This window comes from Tachysurus vachellii, chromosome 25, assembly GCF_030014155.1.
Source record: "Tachysurus vachellii isolate PV-2020 chromosome 25, HZAU_Pvac_v1, whole genome shotgun sequence".
NCBI classification, from domain to species: domain Eukaryota; kingdom Metazoa; phylum Chordata; class Actinopteri; order Siluriformes; family Bagridae; genus Tachysurus; species Tachysurus vachellii.
The window spans coordinates 12,329,006-12,350,257 of record NC_083484.1 but is presented as its reverse complement, the minus strand read 5'-3'; the positions used below and the strand labels follow the sequence as shown (position 1 = coordinate 12,350,257).

General features: G+C 40.6%; 1 protein-coding gene across 1 annotated transcript in view; it reads right to left on the bottom strand.

Annotated features, from left to right (window-relative positions):
• zfpm2a (zinc finger protein, FOG family member 2a) overlaps positions 1-21,252 on the bottom strand; it is a 143,537-nt gene that overhangs the window by 6,586 nt on the left and 115,699 nt on the right. The gene's annotated exons all lie outside the window — the stretch shown is intronic.

The following is a 21,252-nucleotide window of genomic DNA, read 5'->3' as shown; positions in this document are numbered from 1 at the left end:
TTGATTGGCTGTTCTGTTTTATGATGAAATACTCAACGCATAAGAACAAACTGCTGCATACTGTGAAGGGATTTAATCTTAATCCAGGTCAGCATTTAGATGACTCGGCGTCCGGGATGAATTTAGCATTCTGGTAAATTTATAACTGTGTAAATAGTCACAATTTCTGATATATAGAGTTAAAAAAATATGGATTTAATGCTATTTAATACTTGCTACTTGATACTGATCGTTGATGTCTAGCTGTATCACAGCAGGATCATTAGCATTTATTATTTGTGCTGCACTACGCTGAAAAAAAATCAATAATTAATCCATAAAAAAAAAAAAAAAAAAGATCAGAATACCGGCGCGCTCTCCGTTTAGGCTGAAATGCAGCACTCAGAATGACGGAAACATGTGACGTTAGCATGTAAGCAAACGCTACGTAACCCAGCAGCACTCACCACCCGTGACCACAGCGACACACAATCACATCAAGTGACTTTTAAGCCAACTCGAATAATGTGGAATTGAAAGTGCTATCATTGTATCATCGATCTGTGCTGTTATTTAAGCTCTGCTGTGTCTATATGTGTGTCAGAGGGTTCGCTGTTCAGCAGAAGAGCACATATATGAAGGAGAAGATGGAGCTGAGCTGGAGAAAAGTGTAATTTGCGCCTGGCCTGGGGTGCTTTTTTTGCCCAGAGCCTTTGTGCTGCGGCCAGCGCAGCCGCTATGAAGGCTATTGTGTTCCTCCTCCTGCAGCGCACCTGATAAAAGAATAAAGAAGTCTGACATATTCCAAAAACAATGGAGGAATTAAGCAGAGACAATAAACCAGCTGCTTCATTTAAACAATCAAAAACCCCCGGCATCCTGTACCAAGTCCAGATAATTAAAAAGCGCCTCGACATTCCCTCAGTATACCGCGCAGTGGCTCTCGTCGCTCCTGAATCAGGGGCTTTGCTGCTCGTACTTGCTGTACGCAGCCTAATAATGGCTTTAAACATACCGTTAAAGAGGTGGACATGAAAGGACGGAAGATGTAAATGACGGAATTACACATCTAAGTGCTCCGTAATGATGAATCGGACCGAATCACAGGAGTGCACGTATCGAGGCGCTGAGATTTCAAAAGCAGCCATCACAGGCCGCTTTAATTGCTTTGACTTTGCAGGAGAAAGACCTCGCGTGTGCGAAGAAGAGCTGAGCTACTTTGTGGAAGTGCTGAAATACAGTCACGCCATTCCGGCACTGCAGTCATATCTTAATGAAAACAGAAGCAAATCTCTCTCTCTCTCTCTCTCTCTCTCTCTCTCTCTCTCTCTCTCTCTCTCTCCGTCTCTGTCTCTCTCTCTCTGGGAGACAACAAAGTGGTGAGGGACGGACAGAAGGGGGAGGATAATTAAACTGGCCTGAAGACAGGTATTCAAATGTTTGTGTATAAACAGCGCAGGACTTTAATAGTTTGTTGTAAAACTCGTAGTTAAGAGCGTCGGCTTTTGTTTCATCCATCTGTCCCCACAAACGACTGCAGCAGGAATTGGAACCGAGGCCCAAACACTATGACGCACAAATCTAAACTCTCTGCCTCTGTTCTAGCAATTACATAACACTTCATTTCAACAATAAACTGTAAATGAAGTAAATAACAGTACAATGGCTAACATTTTAGCTCAAATCTTAACATGAACCGGCTGCTTATTCATTTCATCACTAAAATCTCGACTAATCCGGATAAAGTCGCAACGATTCAGTTATATCGTGTCCGTAAATGTCCATAATCTGGAGTCGGCTTCCTTCGTATCTACCTGCATTGCTGCAGACAAAAAGCAGGACACGATTGATCGAGTGTCTCGTTTGAGTGACTGATCTAATTATAACTGTAATTTAATCTATATGCAAAGAAAAAAAAATGTATTTTTCAATCCTTTAGGCAAAAACCAGATGTACACAAAGCAACTTCGTGTTCACGTATCAGCGTCAGCACTCAGATTTTGATTTACGCTTTAAAAAAAAAACTTTTTGCAGCCAGCCGTAAAGTCGAGTAATCTCTCACGTTTTGTCCTCCTCAGTTATTACACGTTATTTAAACGTGCATGATGTTGACTGGGATTTTTTACTGAAGCCATGGAGCTTTTTGTTTCTCAAACTTTCCACTCTGAATACACTTTCATTCAAATTAGTCCTAGAGTCGATTATTTATATGCTGCTTGTTTTTTTGAGTCTGTTTGGATGGAGACGGCTTGTCCGATGAGCCGACAAGAAGACTGGAGTAGCTGCTCTTTACGTCCGTGGTGAGCAGAAAAGCACCTCGTCAGACCTACAGAGCCCAAAAACAATCGGGTTCTATTCCTGTCAGTCAGGAACGAGACTCAAAAACATTTTTGTATTAAAAAAAAAATCTAATTTTATTATTATATTTTTTTAATAGATGATTAGCATGATTTGTCCCTGTCAAAAAGCTGACGAATATATTCACATAATTAAATGTTTGGCAAAATGGTGAAAGTTTGTCCTTTGTCACAGAAACTGTGAACAATTTTGTACAGTTCTTTCTTTCTTTCTTTCTTTCTTTCTTTCTTTCTTTCTTTCTTAATTGTGTTAATAAACCTACGTTCGTTCAAGCCCAGAGCTGCGAGGTTGTGAGGTGGACACAAAGCTTTCTGAAAATTTAAAGACCTTGTCTGCTCTAAAATCATCTTCGTCCAACTCTCGGGCTGAAAACGTGAAGAAATAAAAAAATCTAGAATGAATCAGTCAGAAGTGGGAGTAAGTCACACATGTGCAAGTCACAAGTAAGTCTAAAGTCATGAATGTCAAGTCAAAGTTGAGTCTTTTTTTATTAATATGTCAATTAAGTCTCAAATTTGTGACGTAAGTCTGACTCGAGTCAAGTCATATGACTCGAGTCCCCCATCTCTGGAATCAGTATTAGGTATCTGACACTAACTGGAGTCTAACCTGGACGAGTTAAACGCTGAGAAATGTGTGGTGTTGGAGTAGTGAGGGTTTGTGGGACGGAGTGTTTATAGCCAACAGGGGGCACTCTTCTCATACTCATCACTTATTCTGAACCTGCTGCTTTTTCAGTTAATCCTTAATGCTGGGTACAATAACTGACTGGAAGGGGGAAAAAAAACAAAAAAAAAAAACATCAGTACATATTTTGTAACGTATTTCACTCTTAAAGGTCATATTCAGATATCTATATTAATATTAGATTTATTTATTTTTTTTAATAGAAAAAGCCTCGAAAAAAAGAGAAAATACAAACATAATTCTGCATCATGTGACGAACGTTACGACCCGAGCAGACGTTAGAAAGGGGAATTTTTTTATATATTTACCAGCGAGTCATAATCCAGAAATGAAAGGTCTTTGAGGGAGAAGAAGCACGAGGCAGAAGCACGACTACATCTTTCAACTATTTCCTTCTATCTTTTCTCTTTGAAAAGAATTCTCTCAGTCTCTATAATTCCCACACACACACACACACACACACAGGTACACAATTACAGCTTAGAAAACGATCCGACTTCCACCTCCCATCTGATAAAGGAAACGATTCAGAATATTAAAAATGAGATCTTCTTCCTTATAATTAAAGGCTGTTTCTGTGATAAGTCCCTGGAGATGCGAGCGCAGCTTTTCATAGCATGAGTGAAAATGATATTTGCTGCGACTGATGAAATAAAGAGCCGTAATATGTGAATTACTAGAAGTCGTTTTTTTTTTTTTTTTTACACACATCAATTAGCACTTTATACGTCGCTTAAATGTTGAAACGTAGACTTTCTGGACAGATGAAGAGACGTCCATGAAAACAAACGGATCCAGGAGACGCTACGCTGTGACCGGGCCGAGTGTGTTATGATTGGTTTGGTGTGATGTTCATGATGTTCATGATGTTCATGATGTTGAGTATTATATAGATTTTGCACGTCATTAAACATTAAAGAGTAAAAACATTGGAACTTTGTCTGATGTGATGGTTTATTATTTACAGCTTCTTCTAACAGTAACAACACCAGCACAGGTTTATAATTACTGTGCTATAACCTCAGGTTAGAGGTGTGTGTGTGTGTGTGTGTGTGTGTGTGTGTGTGTGTGTGTGTGTGTGTGTGTCTCCATGAAAACACACAACCTTACACACACAATTTCTCCAAGAAAACACTCTCATATACACATGTGATTTCGCCATAAAAAAACACACACACACACACACACAATTTCTCAATTAAAACACACGTGATTTCTCCATGAAAACACACACACACATGATTTCTCCATGAAAACACACACACACAATTTCTCCATGAAAACACACACACGATTTCTCCATGAAAACACACATACAATTTCTCCATGAAAACACACGATTTCTCCATGAAAACACACACACGATTTCTCCATGAAAACACACATACAATTTCTCCATGAAAACACACGATTTCTCCATGAAAACACACACGATTTCTCCATGAAAACACACATGATTTCTCCATGAAAACACACACACACAATTTCTCCATGAAAACACACACACGATTTCTCCATGAAAACACACATACAATTTCTCCATGAAAACACACACGATTTCTCCATGAAAACACACACAACGAGATTTCTCCATAAAAACACACACATGATTTCTCCATAAAAACACACACATCATTTCTCCATGAAAACACACACACACACCGAGATTTCTCCATAAAAACACACACATGATTTCTCCATGAAAACACACAATTTCTAGATGAAAGCACACTCACAGAGTTCCTGTGCCTTTCTCTTTTATCCCTAAACTGGTTGTGGCCAGTCGACATGTGTTTACTGAAGCTCCTGCTGAGAGGCACACTCAGTGCACATACACACACATACACACACTCCCTATACACACTATTGCCCATTTTGACCAGCCGCATTAACAGGACATGAGCATGCCGGCGGCAGCAGTGAGAGCTCTGCGCCGGACCCCCAGCTGTGCCCGGTGGCCCACATCCCCCTACCCAGCATGCCTCACTCCGGGGAGCAGGTGAGCCTAACAGCCCTCCTCCAACATGGCTGTGTCTGCCGGCCACATGGGCTCGTGGAACGCTGCCCTCTTGCAAATGGGAGGCCTGCAACAACAACATCAACAACAACAAAAAAAATTGCAGGAAAAGGTCCGCCTGGGCGTTTTGGCATCAGTGGGAGACAGAAAGCAGCAGATTGATGCATCTGTCAGCCATTTTGGAATATGACAGATCGCCACAACTCAGGCTAATCGAAGGAGGAGAGCTGACAAAGACGTCGGCTCAGTCTGCACTGGCACGATCTGGCGCTCAGAAATGATGAGGAGGATAAAATGGCAACTCGACTCCTTGTCACAGAAACACTCCAAAAAGAGCCCAGAAACGGAGCAGCTGACAGATGTTGGCCCGATCTGTCAATCTGGAAGCGCTCGAGACAATGAAGGTGTGATGCTGAATCAAGCTATCACTCTTTTTGTTTTATCTGCCCTGAGAAATACCCCAATTTGCTCCAAAATAAGTCAGAATTGCCCTGCTCCAGCCCCTAACCTGTCTTCCCTCGAGCTGTCCCATCATGCCCTGCTTCTGTGTCCTGCTGTAATTCCACATATTGCTTGTAGCGGACACTAATCACGCCCTCTGACGCTCGGTGGCGGCCTGAGCGGGTAACCAGTGGCTAAAGGGCCTAATTGCATTTGTCGGGCTCGAGCAGAGGGAGGGTGCACACTGCCCTCACCCACTGCCATTCTGCCATCCTGCCATCCTGGCACAGACCCTCGGCTGCCCCGGGTGGTGCGGCGCGGCCATCTGGAGCCGACATCTGTCCCTGTGTTGATCGCGCGGGTTTTAGCACTTGATCAAACGCGTGGCGACAGGAAATTGCTCCTCTCCCCGCAGGAAAAGGCGCAAGGCTTATGCGGGGGTAATAGAGCAGAACAGAGAGGCCATGGAGAGAGAGAGAGAGAGAGAGAGAGAGAGAGAGAGAGAGAGAGAGAGAGAGAGATTTGCAATGTTAAAAGAGGCACTGCCATGTGAGGTGCCAAGTGTGTGTGTGTGTTTCTGTGTGTGTGTGTGTGTGTTTCTGTGTGTGTGTGTGTGTGTGTCTGTCTCCATTTCAGCCCAATCCAGAAAGCTACCCATCACCCAAACTCTCTTAATTCATCTCTAACCAGCCTGGAAGGAGCAACATCACTAAAAATCTCTGTAAGAATTATTATAGAAACAAACTTTTTTTTTTAATTCAAATATTAGTTTATATTAATATCTTTAAAAAAATGGCAGCAAAAAGAAACGAGTTCACTGTGTTTCTTTGATGGAGCCATCATCAGGTGTGTAATTAGCTCCTGATTGTTATATTCTGTTCATTTTATAACAAACACACAAATGTTTCCTCTTAACATACAGAGCAGATGGTAAGCGATTTCCTCGTCTTCGTCCACAATAAGACATTACTGCACCTTTGGAGGACTGAGCCGAGTCGTCGCTATCGTTTTTAATGATTTCAATCGTTTTCTAACAGCTGGTCGAATCGAATGAAACGCTGGAAATGTACGTCACTGAAAGTCTTCGTGATTCGGTGCAGCTTGTGTCTGTGAGTCAACAAGTGAATCACTCGAATCTTTTTTTTTTTTCGAATCTCCACAAGAAAATGCATGAAACTGAGCGAGCTGTGTTAGTGAGAGCTCAAACATGCTAGAAGGTTCCTCACATTTAAATATGGAAATAAACAATGTGACGTGCAAGAAGAGGAAACGGTGTCATGGGGAAGGAGCTGGTAAAGGATTCGCTCCTGTACATGACTCTCTTTATTCCTCTATGTACTGTATTTATTGTGTATAAACCATCAGGACTATCATTTCAGTTGAGCTGAACATTTCGACAGTGTAAAGACCAACATATTTGACTGGAGACTAAAAAAAAAAACAAAAACAAATGTGCTCAATGTGTATGTGTGTGTGTGTGGGTGTGCGTGTGTCTGTGTGTGTGTGCGTGTGTGTGTGCCTGAGCCTTTGTATTTAATGTGAGTGTGTGTAAGAATATGACCAGGGGAGGTGATAAAAAAATTATCGGCGAGTGTGTTTTCCTGTTTGGTTTTAATCTACATTTAATTAAATTCTTATCTGCTGTGTGCTTATGGCTGCATTTGAATGGAGCCCGTGCATTCATTATGAATGGTAAAATTGAAGCGACTACATTGTGTGTGGCCCAATAAAGCAGCGCCGCACTCATTCGCAAAGCGGCATGTGCGAAATAAATAAATAAATAAATAAATAAATAAATAAATAAAGAAGTAAGTCAATTAAGATGGGTCTTTAAATTACAGCTGTATCAAAACAAGGGGCGGGGGTCGGCACTCTATAATAGGAGCGTGACAGCGGCGAGGCGCGGCGTCGGGGTTAATATACATCATGTTTGATGCAGACGGTTACGTTAGGAGGGCTGCTTTATTGCTGAGCTCGACCTCCTGTATCAGGTGATGATGGGGGGGGGAGTCAGAGAGGGAAAGCAGGAAGGTCGAGGTGAACGTGTTCATTACGAGGGTTTAGTTAATTACGTGCTGCGGAAGGTAAAAGAAAGAAGAAGAAATGGGTTTTGATCACAGGAATGCTGAGAAAAAAGGTTTCCATAACTGCAGGGCTGTTTAGAAAGATTTCTTACAACTGAAACCTCATTTTAACACAAAGTTCTACATCAGCTCGTCATCTTACATTTTTTATTTATTTATTTATTTTTACTCTTTTTTTTCTGACGTGATGCATTTTGCTCTCCATTATTTATTATTATTATTATTATTTTTTTTTCTTTATTTTTTTTTGGGTATGGAATATATTATTAGCAAATGCACTAATTGTACACAAAATGAACTAGCCTCCATGCTACTGGCCTGATGACATTAAGGACTTTAAAAACTTTTTTTTCTTTTCAATTTATAATATAATCTGTATTTTGAGGAACAGTTTTACACTTCAATAGTGACCTTACGAGTAAATATCACAATCTCATGAAAATAAAGGGGGAAAAAAAAAACCAGACTGTTTGATCTCTTAGAAATTCAGATGACGCGACGTTCTGTTAAACATGTGACTTGTGGAATATTTCACAGGGCCGGATGTGTTCAGGAAACGGGGTTACGTTTGTTAATAACCTTAAATGGACGAGTCAGGAAAAGCTTGTGCACTTACAGTAAACAGGGGTGTTGTTTTATTAATATTATTGATATTTCTGTATAAAAGGTATTAATGTGAACCATGTACAGGATGATCGTAATATAATTTACGGTGTACTCTGTTTACTTAATTCTGACTTTATATCTTCTTTCATTTAAAATCCTTTGATGAATGCATTGACAATAACAAATCCTACTCACTCTGACTCACTTACTGACTTAAAATGGCCCAAAAAAATCAAGAAGGAGTTGGTGTGGCACGTGAGGTAGACAGATCTGACAGCGGAGCCTCAGAAGGAAATGAGAAACGCTAAAGTTGTGGCTCTATGCAGCTGCACCGTTCCTCTTTTCCTGTACTGCCTCCTCATGACCCAGCAATCACACGCAGCATTAGTCTGCTTCTGCACCTCCGTCTCCGAGTGTGCACGTGTGCTTGTGTTGAGGATGAATGAATGAATGACTGCTGCGTCTGAGAGAGAGAGAGAGAGAGAGAGAGAGAGAGAGAGAGAGGATCGTGGCAGATAATCGCGCGGCGGTGGCCGAGAGAGAGGATCTGCTCTTCTAAAATAATGTCGGGGGAGTGGAGTGGGTCCAGGAGCAGGTTATCTCCGCTCGGCTCTCTGTTTGCTGTTTAAATCTTAACGGGGACACGAGTGGCTGGCGAGAGCAAATATGTCTGGAGTGGGGAGGAACTGGAGTGGAAATGTTCTTGGGGAGAGATTAGCCGAGGCGTGGGCCTAAGGAGATGAAACTCCGCTGTTGGAATGGCTTTTATTCCTCCAGCAAAGGTGCAGTGCTAAAGGTGTGGGGACCAGACTGTGTTTTCTTTCTGTTACTGCTGCGTCTGTGTACTGAACACTAAAACACTGAAACACTGAAACAATGAAACACTGAAACTGGAACACTGAAATAATGAAATACTAAAACACTGAAATACTGAAATACTGAAATACTAAAACACTGAACACTGAAATACTGAAACACTGAAATACTGAAACACTGAACACTGAAATACTGAAACACTGAAATACTGAACACTAACACACTGAAACACTGAAACAATGAAATACTGAAACTGGAACACTGAAATAATGAAATACTAAAACACTGAAATACTGAAACAATGAAATACTGAAACACTGAACACTGAAATACTGAAATACTAGAACACTGAAATACTGAAACAATGAAATACTGAAAGAATGATATCGTCGCTGTCGGGCGGAAACCTCGTATGTCCAAAATTCCGTCTGACAGCGACGATATACTGAAACACTGAAACAATGAAATACTGAAATACTAAAACACTGAAATACTGAAACAATAAAATACTGAACACTGCTAACTACAGACCGAGCAGCTGAGTCCTGCACAAACTTCTTATATATTTGTAAAAAGTCCTGAACTGCAATATAAAAAAAATAAAAAAATAAACATTAATTCAAAAATCTTATTATTTCTTTATATATATTATATATATATTTCTTATATATTATTATTTATATATATCTAATACTTGCATATTACTTCTATATTAATCTGAATAATCTAATTAAAAATACTATCTCTTTTTTTTTTTTTACTTAACATTTTGTTATTCAGAGATTCTTATTTTGACTTATTATTATTATTATTATCAGGTATGTTCAATGATTATGGTCAAGGGTTCAACTGCTATCAGGTAAAATGCTACACATTTGAGATACTTATTTATTCACTCATCTATAACACAAACTCACTCAATTCTGTGATCTCCTTGAGCGCAGGCTGTTAAATATTAAGTCAGAATAAGGAGATATGACAACGTGGCAATGTATCGTGTCTCAAGGAGCAAGAAGATCTCCTTTCTACTAACGTCCTACTACTGACGTCGCACGAAATGGTACGAGTCTAATGTGAGCGAGTTAAGTCGCAGGTTTATTTACGTTCATTTAAACAAATACATAAGTTTTGTCAATCAAAATACTTTCGAAATTTTTTTCATTTTCAGGCAGATTTTTTTTATGAAAATATGTAGGTTTGTTCTTCCGGAGCTCTGGTTTCAGTCATATTACACATTTAATATGTAAAAGACGCGACACAGGGTAAAATAATTCCTAGCAAGAAGAATAAAAAAATTTTTTACTATAAAAATCCTAATGTATGTCAACAGACGAGACAGTTAGGAATGTAGAAAAGCAGCGAGGCAAAAGTCCAGCATGAGTGCTTTTTAATAATTAGCAGCTTCTCCATTTTAATTTTATCTTTTTTTTTTTTTTTTTTTTATCTAAACACCAGAAACTCAAAGTTCACTTTGATAAAGGTACCAACTTTTCAGCTCATTAATGATCTAATTCATGATAATATCTCATTATTTCGAGAGTATTTAGAGAGCGATTTCACAGCAACTCACTGGATGTCAATATTATTTATTTATATTTATATATTTATATATTTATATATTTATTTAATAATTTAATATTATTGCTTAACGTGCAATCACCTGGCTTGGTTTGTTCTCCTGTTAAAAAAACATTATCTTCAGGTGCGTCAAATATCATAAATGCTACGCCAAAGGATTCTGTATAAATAAATAAATAAAATAAATAAAGCTACACGTAATGAATAGCTGTCCTGAGCGAATCCTTCATACTGTACATCAGGTTGTTTATTATGGAGTCTGCTCTGTCTCACACTTACACACCTACAGACACCGTGTTGCTTTTACACGCATGAAGTAGGTCAAAGAAATAAATTCTCTGGCTCTCTTATGAATATGAATGTGAATGTGGTACTGGGTGGTGTCGCGGCAGGGGATTGCACTTTTGTGAGGGTTGTAATAATAATTAATAATAAAAACGAGTAAGTCGGCGCTTTCAAAAATAAAACCAAAAAAAAAAAAAAAAACAAGGTCGAACTCTGAATATCAGGAGCACAGAGGAGCAAAAAAAGAAAAACACTAGCAAGGAGAGGAAAGTTTGGAAGTAGGCAAGTAGAGATGCTCTTAAATAACCACACACACACACCCATTCACACACACAGGGGCAAAACCACTCCCGCTCAGTGTGTGAGTGGATGTGTGTGGTGCGCCGTACTGTCAGATCAGCTCAGCTTCACTCGCCAGACTTTCAATTGTCTTTGTAATTGACCAGTGGCTCGGTCGAGGACTGCTGTCACTTGTTCGTTATCACTTGTTCCTCTGGAGCCGAGTCGCGCCGATCACACACACGGCGCTGCTTCATTACCATCATAAAGCTCTGTCTCAACAGCATCATGACACCCACAACCTTTATTTGCACATGCTAAAACAAAGAGTGGGGCAAAGAGGAAAGACAATTACCTGTGTTTTTATTTGCCAGATAATATATACGCTACTTAAAGCGCTTTGAATATTTATTTATTTAATTTCTTTCTTTCTTTCTTTTTATTTTAAGAACCCAGGTGACCCTAAGAACCAGACCTTGAGGTGACATGAATGATATTTCTGTGGTCCACGTACTCAGACCTACTTAACATTCTGAAGAAATGTAAATCAGAGTAGAGTTAAATCTCTCTCTTCGCTATATTGCAAGGTTTGAATATGGGATGTTTTTTTTCCGGATGGTTACTGGACTAAGAAACAAAGTGGTGTCAGTCAGTGACATGCTGCTGCCTGGATCAGCTAAGCTGCTTTACACTGACACTGTTAGCAGAATCCGCTTCGATGCGGCCTTCTTCTGAGAAAGGTACCTCACACAGACTGGGATGAAGGTGGAGGGTGGGCTTTGGACCTACACACATACACACACACCCACACACACACACACACAAACACAAACACACACACACACACACACACCTCTGGCTGATGGCTGGATGTGTCGACTTCATCAGGGGTGAAATGATGCCCAACACACCTCATTAAAGAGCCTTTGACGTACTCTGCCTTTAATGCTGCTGTAGTCTGCTCTGAATCACTCTAAATGTCAAGCCAGGGCTCAGAACTTCACACTGGTGGCTTAGTGCAGCACAAAACACTCACACCATTTCTGATTCTGTAATGTCTCAGGCGTTATCTCTCTATCTCTCTATCTATATTTATACACAAAGATGTCCGGACAGATTTTTAACTCAAAGTCTCATGCGTTCCGAAAAACGATTAAACAGACGTCCACACGGATTAAAACACGTTTCTGATGTGTTGTAACGTCCCAGGCGTTTTAAAGAAAAATAAAAAATTTAAATGACATGAAAAAAAATGGGAATTCGGGGGAAAAAAAAACGACTACACTAAAACAAACAAACGATAATAACGTGTTGGCATGCTGTAAAGTCCCAGGCACTTTCTAAACCTTTTAAACAGATTCATTATTAAAAATAATGTTTAATATTTTTTAAAACAAAATGCCTCCAATGTTTTAGATTATCTATCTACACACATGCACAGACAGACAGACAGACAGACAGACAGACAGACAGACAGACAGACAGACAGACAGATAGATAGATAGATAGATAGATAGATAGATAGATAGATAGAATCTCTGGCTGATATTTTGTAATGTCTTAGGAAATAAAATCAATTTAAACTGCCTTTGCCTCGGGAATAAACCTTAACATTGAGTATTTACATAATCTATTAATCATAAGATCATTAGATACTGATGGGAAAACTGTAAATGGAAACCATTAAGCCGTTTTTTTTTTTTTTTTATCTTGAACATGTACAAGTTGAAGTTTTAGTGTAAAAGCAGGGATGTCACGGGATGTTAATGAGACGAGCAGAGATCAGAAGTCGGTCGTGTTCCTTCCATCATCTGAGGACAGATCAGTGGTGACCAGTTCTACCACAAACTGGACCCATAACAATATCTCTCCATCTTCCTAATTTAAAGAAGCGATCTGTGTGAAACCATGACGCACACTGTCTAGGAAAAGAAACAAATAATAATAATAATAATAATAATAATAATAAAAGCCTTAAACACTCTAACTTCTTCACTCTAACTGGGTTTTCCTCTCACACTTGATGAGAAGCGACATCCCTCACTCGTCCGCCCGAGAGAGCGAGCAAGCGTGAGCACGAGTTAGAGAGACTGCGGCTGTTTATTAATAATGAATTTGGAGTTTTGCGTGGAGGAATGTTATCGCCTGGCACACAATCCGAGCCAACAGTTTGCCCTGATGGGCTAGCTGGGTTCCTCATTAGTCCAACATATTTAATCCATAAGTTTCTTATCAAATGTCACACCTGCATCTCCAAATGGCATTTCCACATTCAGTGGCATGTGTTTGGGAGATGACGCTCCAAGGTGCTTGGGCGAGATTAAGCGCCCGGCAGTGAGAGCGAGCTTACTTTATCATTTTGCGCGTCTGGAAGGAATCCAAGCAGTTTTTGTCTTGCTGTTGTAATTAGAAAGCCTTTTAAGTGATAACGCCTGCATCGGAATATGAATATGGAGCGATCAGCCTTGCTCTTTTTTTCCCCTTCTTCTTCTTTCCTCTTTTTAATTGTTGAATCCAATTTTTTTGTTGCATGGTGAAGCAAGGATTAACTCTGGCTTCAGAAGTTTAATGAAAGACTTAAAAGTAGGCAAACACTCCGCTGGGGAAGAGGAGCGTTTTTCACCCATTTTAACTCACAACATATTTTTATCCCTTCACCTTAAGTAAAAATCAAACAGCAGCCATGACCAGAACTCTCTGTGGCTAGTTTGTAAATACAATAGGTGTCTGTCGTTTGTAGCTAAAACACGCAGCGGTGTTTCCAAAGTGTCTAAGTTACCCACTAACACTACAAATCCTCACCTTTTCACCGTCTGAGCTTCAAATCCCATTTATCTGTATTAAAACAATCCTTTTAGAGCTTTTTTATAGAGAATATTTTCTGACTGGCAAATGACAGAAATGTATAAGTTAGTTTTTTAGTGCAACTTTTAAGCAGTCTCACAGATGGAAAGAAAGTAAGACAGAATAAAAGAAAGCAGAAGCAAGACAGAGAGACATAGCGAGTGAGGCAGGAGGTGAATTCTTCTCCGAGTCCCTGGTGTGTGTCCAGAAAAGCTGCTAAGCATCGGGCCAGAGATAAGTACAAAACTGAGAAGTATTGATCCAGTAATAGTGGTGTGTGACACCTTAACCTTACAGCATGAATGTCATAGCCTCTTATCCCCTGCCTCTTAACATGGACCTCCTATCACACCGAGTCCATCAGACGCCTGTATTACATCCCTCTCACAAATCACCGCTCTCAGGCATCAGGTAGCTGAGACACACTTCATGCAATGAGGGGGCAAATGGGACTCTGCTTTACAATTCTTCCTGATGTGGAAAGGATATTTCAGACTGTAAATCTGAGTGGACTCGACACACCTCATCGTTTCCTTGCAGTTTCCTCCTGTAAAAGTAGCAACTTAATTTCTCATTCAGCTACAGATCAGCACCAGATCTAGCCATTTCCTAATAAACTTCAACCTCTGTTTTCTTATCCTTTTTTTTTTTTTTTTTTTACCAAATTGGAATTTTTGGGTTGCCCGTGTTCAGCATTGAATGCCTTTGAAATCTCACACTCCATAACGGTGGTTAACGGCTGAAATGAAACTAGACGGTTTGGTAGGGCTTAAAGAATATTTAGTATTTATTTATATGTTGTTTTTTTTGTTTTTTTTACACAGCCTACTAATATATTAAAAAAAAAAGTTCCAAGAAACCTACTGATTCAAGATTTCAGCAGCACTATGTCCATAAAAGCATGCTGTGATGTCTTGATGGTAGGAGTGTAGTCATATGATCCTTTTGATTACAGATTCTAGGTAATAAATTGGGTCACCTGATGTGTCGAGGTTATATATTGCTACCTAATTATTTATATGTTTACTACATCGCCCTGCCTTAGTAGATCTGGGGATCTACAGTAATATGGGTCTGATACCCTGAGCCTGGCATCAGCCTGGTTTGTAATGACGTATGGTGGAATTTTATTTTGTCTTTATTTCCTTGAATATGTGTCTTTTTGTTATGGAAAACCATTTCTGCCTCAGATCTGGCCTCGGTCAAAGCCAATTAGTTGATAGCGTTAAAAGCACTAATGTATCCAATGATAGAGATTTAAGCACTTATATACGTCGCTCTGGATAAAGGCGTCTGCCAAATGCTGTAAATGTAAATGTAAATAGCGACTTCTCCTAGCTCCTAATGGGATATTACTCCTAGAGAACATATGTTTCCTAGAAGGCTAGAAGAATAATGTAGCTGTTCATCAACAGATACAGTACATGCGCGCACACATACAGTACACAAACATAGGTAAAGTGCAAATAAGGTCCTGCTTGATTTCAGACCTACAGACAAGACCGTACAACCGAGCGGACTAGATCATAACACCCCCAGGTACTGCCACATTATCTTTATTTCACACCCTCATTCTGTTGCTTTTTCCTAGCCGTAAAACTCGAATGTTAAACGTACCTTCGACTAAACAAAGCGGCTCATCAGCGATAACCTGCACAATCAGCCTTCTCATCAGCGTCGACTCTAACTTTAGGCTCAGAGCGTCCAAGCTGTGCTCACTTTCTCTTATGAAAAGTCATATCCTCTTGCTTTCAAAGCTCTGTGATTCTCTCATTGTGAGTCTTAAACAGGAAAAAAAAAAGTATGTGCACGGCTCATTAGCCGAGGTTATTGTGTATTGTCTCGTGCGCTGAGATCAGTGCGTCGAGGAAAGAATAGGCTGGAGATTAGGATCGTGCATACGCCGCTGGTCTGAAATGAAGAGGTTAACACAGAGGAAGATAAGAGGCAGATGTGGAGAGATAGCGGAGACTGTGCTCGAGAGAAAAGTAGAGAGTGTGTAGATTAAGGCTTAGACACTGTAAAGCTCTGTTGTTATCAATTAAGCATAGGCTGTACCTACTGTCTTGAAGGAAAAACTCCTATTGGGGGAAAAAAGAAAGAGGGAACATATGGAGATGTCAAGCCAACTAGGACATGCTCAGTGTGATGTTCTGAAAGCTTTGTGTATTTAATGGCTAGACACACAAAACAATTGAACTTCAGCTCAGGACTGACTCAAGTTGACGACTATTTATCTCAGGGTCCAAAGATTTATCCTCAGATTTTGATATTCCATTTTATAACATTCATGATGCTATACAACAATTTTCAACATTCATTTATAACTCACCTGGTGTATCCAGTGTCACTTACCAATTGGAAAAAAAGAAGACAAAAGAAAACAAAAATAGGCAAAAATGCAAACATGTAGATGCTAAGTTCGAATCAGAATGACGCTGGAAACCCCCCCAAAGCCTGGACCAACACAGTACCACCAGATACCACCGCTCCCAAAACAGCACTGTGGATCCCCAGAGCTAATAACATGAAAACATCAACTCAAGACTGGATGTGGAATGAAGGTGCCAAACAGCACAAACAGAGCAGACTTCATGCCACCGATGAAAGCAGTGGACATGCCAAAAGTGATCAGGTGCTGCACCCAATCTGTAGGCGGCAGACATGCATCGTGAATCAAGGTCAGAGAAAGTCTGCATTCAAACTCAGGGCCATTGGTGCTACGCTGCTACAAACTGGCAGCCAGCAAACTGCACCAATTACCAAAGACTCTTACAAAACAAGCTAGTGAACTCAATCAGAATCAGAAACATGGTACGATGACTGGAGTGAATTTAATAGTACTGCTCTAGTGTACCATGGTCCTTAGGTATCCAACATTTATTTTCTCACATAAAAGATTGTTCAGAAAGTTCAACGTTTCCCACACCACTGATAGGCAATGTTTTAGTTCGGTACCTTGTGTTTTTTTTAGCGTACTGTATCCTCGAAGGCACAACTGCATTCTTCTCCATATTTAAGTATATTTAAGAGATGATACGGGTCTGATGCGTAACGGAACTAGATTTCGAACGGTACTTACTCGTGTACCAGAATGTTCCAGTGAAGTCAAATCTCAAACGTCAAGGTAAACATATGGCATACCTTTTCCTGAGAAAATTCAAGGACTCCTGTTGTTATTAGACGAGCTTAGCTCTTGTATATTCTCAATCACGATGGAACAAGTATGGCATGGCAGAAGAAGGGGGGTGGAAGGAGGAAGACGGGGGGTGTTGGTACCAAGAGAGAAAGAGAAAAGAAAGGGAAAAGAAGAAGAAGAAGAGGAAGAAGAAGAAGAAGAAGAAAAAAGAAACTGGCAGGCAGGTTGAGGCCATGCCAGTTCTGCCTGCGCCATGCGGAGAGGCAGGGGTGGAAGGTGCCAGCGTGTGCTGGGCGAGGAGGAAAGATCAAACAACAAGGGCTGCAGATCTGCACCAATCTGCTCTGTATTAGCATCCCAGCCAAGGAGCAGCTGAACCAGCCACCAGCCTACATGGGACGAGGACATAGCTAAAACACACACACACACACACACACACATTTATGCAGTTTCCTACTGAAAAGCATGAAGGCACTGAGAGCCCCTTCAATCAGGACAACCTTAGTGTACACACTTAAGAACAGAACAATGTGGTTGAGACCTGTATCCAGGCAAAAAAACCCAATACCATCCAACATCTTGCCATACAATATTTCTGACAGGATAGTAAAAAATCTGAACATAAGGCGATGCCTCAGAGAATCCTCTCATTTCCGGTAGAGACAGCACCAGCCTGCTTTTTTGCGAAGCGCCCAAATGGCTACATTCTGGTACGGTGATGGTAGAGTTTGGCGGACGTGTGAATCGATGGTGCTAAACTCTCGTGGGCAGCCTAGTCTCAGGTTCACTGCGCGGTGCCGCGGTCCAGATCCGCAGACGGAGAACTGGCGCCTCTCCCACCATCTTCTCCTCGTTCACAGATGGTGGAACGAGACAATATGCTTTCCAAAAAAATCTCCGCTGCTTTTGGTCCGCCCCAAAGACATCAGATCTGATGGAGCGCCGCTACGGCACGGAGAGCGGAGCGAGAGCCGAGTTGCGGGCCAAGCATGTCACTGGAGACCGGTGGCAGGATGCGGCTTTGCGACTGCGCATGGTATGTGGGCAGTGTTGAAGAGCTCATCAGAAGGATGGAGAGGGATAAAATCTACATGACGGATGTTGACATGTGGTTATTTGAGTTTGCAGCTTTAAGAACAATCTTGCTTTCAACTCGGCCTGCAAAATAATACCGAATAATAACGATACATCTGGATTCTCTGTACATACACATAACAAAAAGGGTGTTTCACATGGGACCTTTAGAAATCTAAGATCAATGTTTTTTTTCAAGATTTTTTTTTTTTTTTTTTTTTTTTTTACAATTTTCTTGAGGTCTGCCATTATTTGCTTTATTTGTGTCCAATACAGAAGATAAGAAAATGAGTTGTTCTGCACTTAATACTAGAAACAAAACCTGTCAGAACGCCAGAAAAGGAAAACAAAAAAGCTTAGAGATGTCGTGTACAATCACTAAAAAAAAATGGAGCATTCCAGACATATTTGAAAGGGTTAATGATGAAGCCGTATGCCGTAAAATAAAATCTCAGAAGGATCCAACGAGAAAGCAGGCAAACGGAGCAGACTCGGCCTCAGGGGTACCACGGAAAAGGTTCACCGTCTCCATCTTTTGTGCCCCAGCTCAGGCAATTAGACCCAGCTTGGTGTTTTCTAAGCGAAGCGAGGAACAAGGTGTGTGTGTGTGTGTGTGTGTGTGTGTGTGTGTGTGTGTGTGTAAAAGTATGTGTGTGTCAAGTGAGGAAAAGTCATTTTGTGGCAGCGTGCTCTTCAGTTCCGGTCACGCTCCGTACCAGTGCAAATTAAAACCTCCTGCTAGCCCATATGTAAATACGCCCATCGCCCAGGCTGCGCTTTAATGAGCCATGATATGAAAGACCAGCGTAAGACCCATGGAGAAATCCCCGGCCACTTGACAGCTGACAGGTGCTGCAAACTTTTAAGACAGGTGAGTCTGGAAAATTCCAGCAAAGTTCAGGCCATTTAGGAACAGCACAGACAAAGCTCCAGGCACTTTTCCAGGAGGATTGTGGGTAGCAGTGCTGCTGAACAGAAGGTTGCTTCTTCTCTCTCTCTCTATATATATATATGTGTGTATATATATATATTTTTTTTCCCCTAGGTAGCTCATACCTCAATCCTTTAATAAACTGGATGCTAAAATTCGGCTAAAATAGACGGATTAGCCATCGCTAAATCTGCCTTATAAATGTAGTAGGGTGATGTGTATACAGAGAGAAGGAAGAAAACCACATCTGCAGCGATTAATCCTCGCCACGTTTCTGGGAAATCCTGGCATCTTTTATACAGGATCACGGAAATCATAATCAAGATTCAGCTGCAGAACTAACAGAGGTACAGAGTTCAACAAGGAGCGAGAAAACATGTAATTAAGCGACAGATGCGCTCGTTTGTGGGACCTTCAGGGTCAACGAAAAGTCTGAAAAAAAAAAACAAACAAAAAACAAAACAAAAAAAAAAACAAAAAACAATTTTCAGTTCAGTGTGCTATGAGGAATTTGATCTCAGTGCCAGTGATCAGGCTAAACCGGTGCGTTAAAAAAGCGGTCCTGTGTTATGTTATGTCCTGAGCTAATTGTGCTAATTAGGATTTCTCTGTTTGTTGTTTAGATTATAGGCTCATTTCTGAAAGCTTAATAGGCAAACAAGATTTATGACTGCCATTGCTACTGGGAAAAAAAATCCAGTCAAACAGCAGGAAGAGGGGGGGGGAATAACCAAAAGTAAAAAAAAAAAACACGATCCTGTGCTTGCGTCAAAAATGGAAATGAGGTGAGGAGATAGGAAGATTTGGGGACTTTGTCGCCCGAACCAGGCGAAGCCATGTTAAATCCATTCTCTAAAGTATTGGAGGAACTACAAAGGTATTGCAGAGAAGCGGAATAGCTCTATTGTTGTCTCATCTGACAGCTTTACTGAAAGAGAGAGAGAGAGAGAGAGAGAGAGAGAGCGCAATGGTGGAAAGGCATGCTGTTGATAGTCAGGATTCAAATGTTCACTAAACTTCAGGGAAAGAAAAACAAAAAGTCAAAGGATGTAGATCTCTCTCTGGCACAAAAACGCCTAAACAAAGTTAACACGTGTTAATATGTATGATAAAGCTTTAATGAAAACAACCCTAATCGAATTATCTGTAAAATATTATTCAGAGCCAAGGTGCCCTTCATGCTTATCTCACCAAGCCACCAAAATTACACACAAAAAATCCAACAAGAGACACACGGATAGCTAATATATCTCTTCATTTCTCACCCTAACACCACGCAGTGAATGCTGATCACAGAAATATTGTTTTACAAGCCGTAGATCCGTCCCAACAACTTTGCCTGACCTTGCTCAGGGTCTGAATAAGACTGTAAAATTGATTCAGGTCCTGGCAATAAAAAGAGCACGCGCATTATCTGCATTCTAATTCTAATTAATTCGAGCAGAGGTGGCGGTTATTTACGAGCGGGGGCCGGACGCTATTCAAACACTATAATAATCTGAGCCCCATATTTTTATTGATGTTTTGATGAATGACTTTATTTTCACCGAAAAAAAAAAAAAACAGTCCTGGAACGTCTCACACGGCCAATCGGACGAGTGCTGATTACTTAGACAGAGGTATTCTTTCTGTATCCCCCATCCTCCTCCTCCTCCTCCTCCACAGTCCTGTTCGGTTCTCGTTTCTTCTTCGTTCGTCCCTGTGGCCTTTCATTAAGGCTTTATTTCAGGGTATCACCTTAAGTGTGAATGATTCAACACTTCATTAACGAGGCTGTGCTCGGGTGAGCGAGTTCTGCGGCCCGGCCAGAGGTGAACTGCCCTTGAAACACACACAATTAAGAAAGAAGTGGACTTCATTCCTTACCTGAATCTCTCCGTGAAATATTTACAGGCCTTCGCTAACTGTACCACTGTGACATGACAACGAGGATAACGGTAAAGAGCACTAAGTAAAAAAACAGTTAAAAAAAAAAAAAAAACGACGCATGTAAATCGTAAAAAATCATTTCGGAAACTTTCGTAATATATTTTTAAAAGAAAAGACTTAGGGGATGTTTGGAAACACTTACAGTGCTTTGCAAAAGTATTCATACCCACTGATACCCCTAATTAAAATCCAGTGAAACCAACTA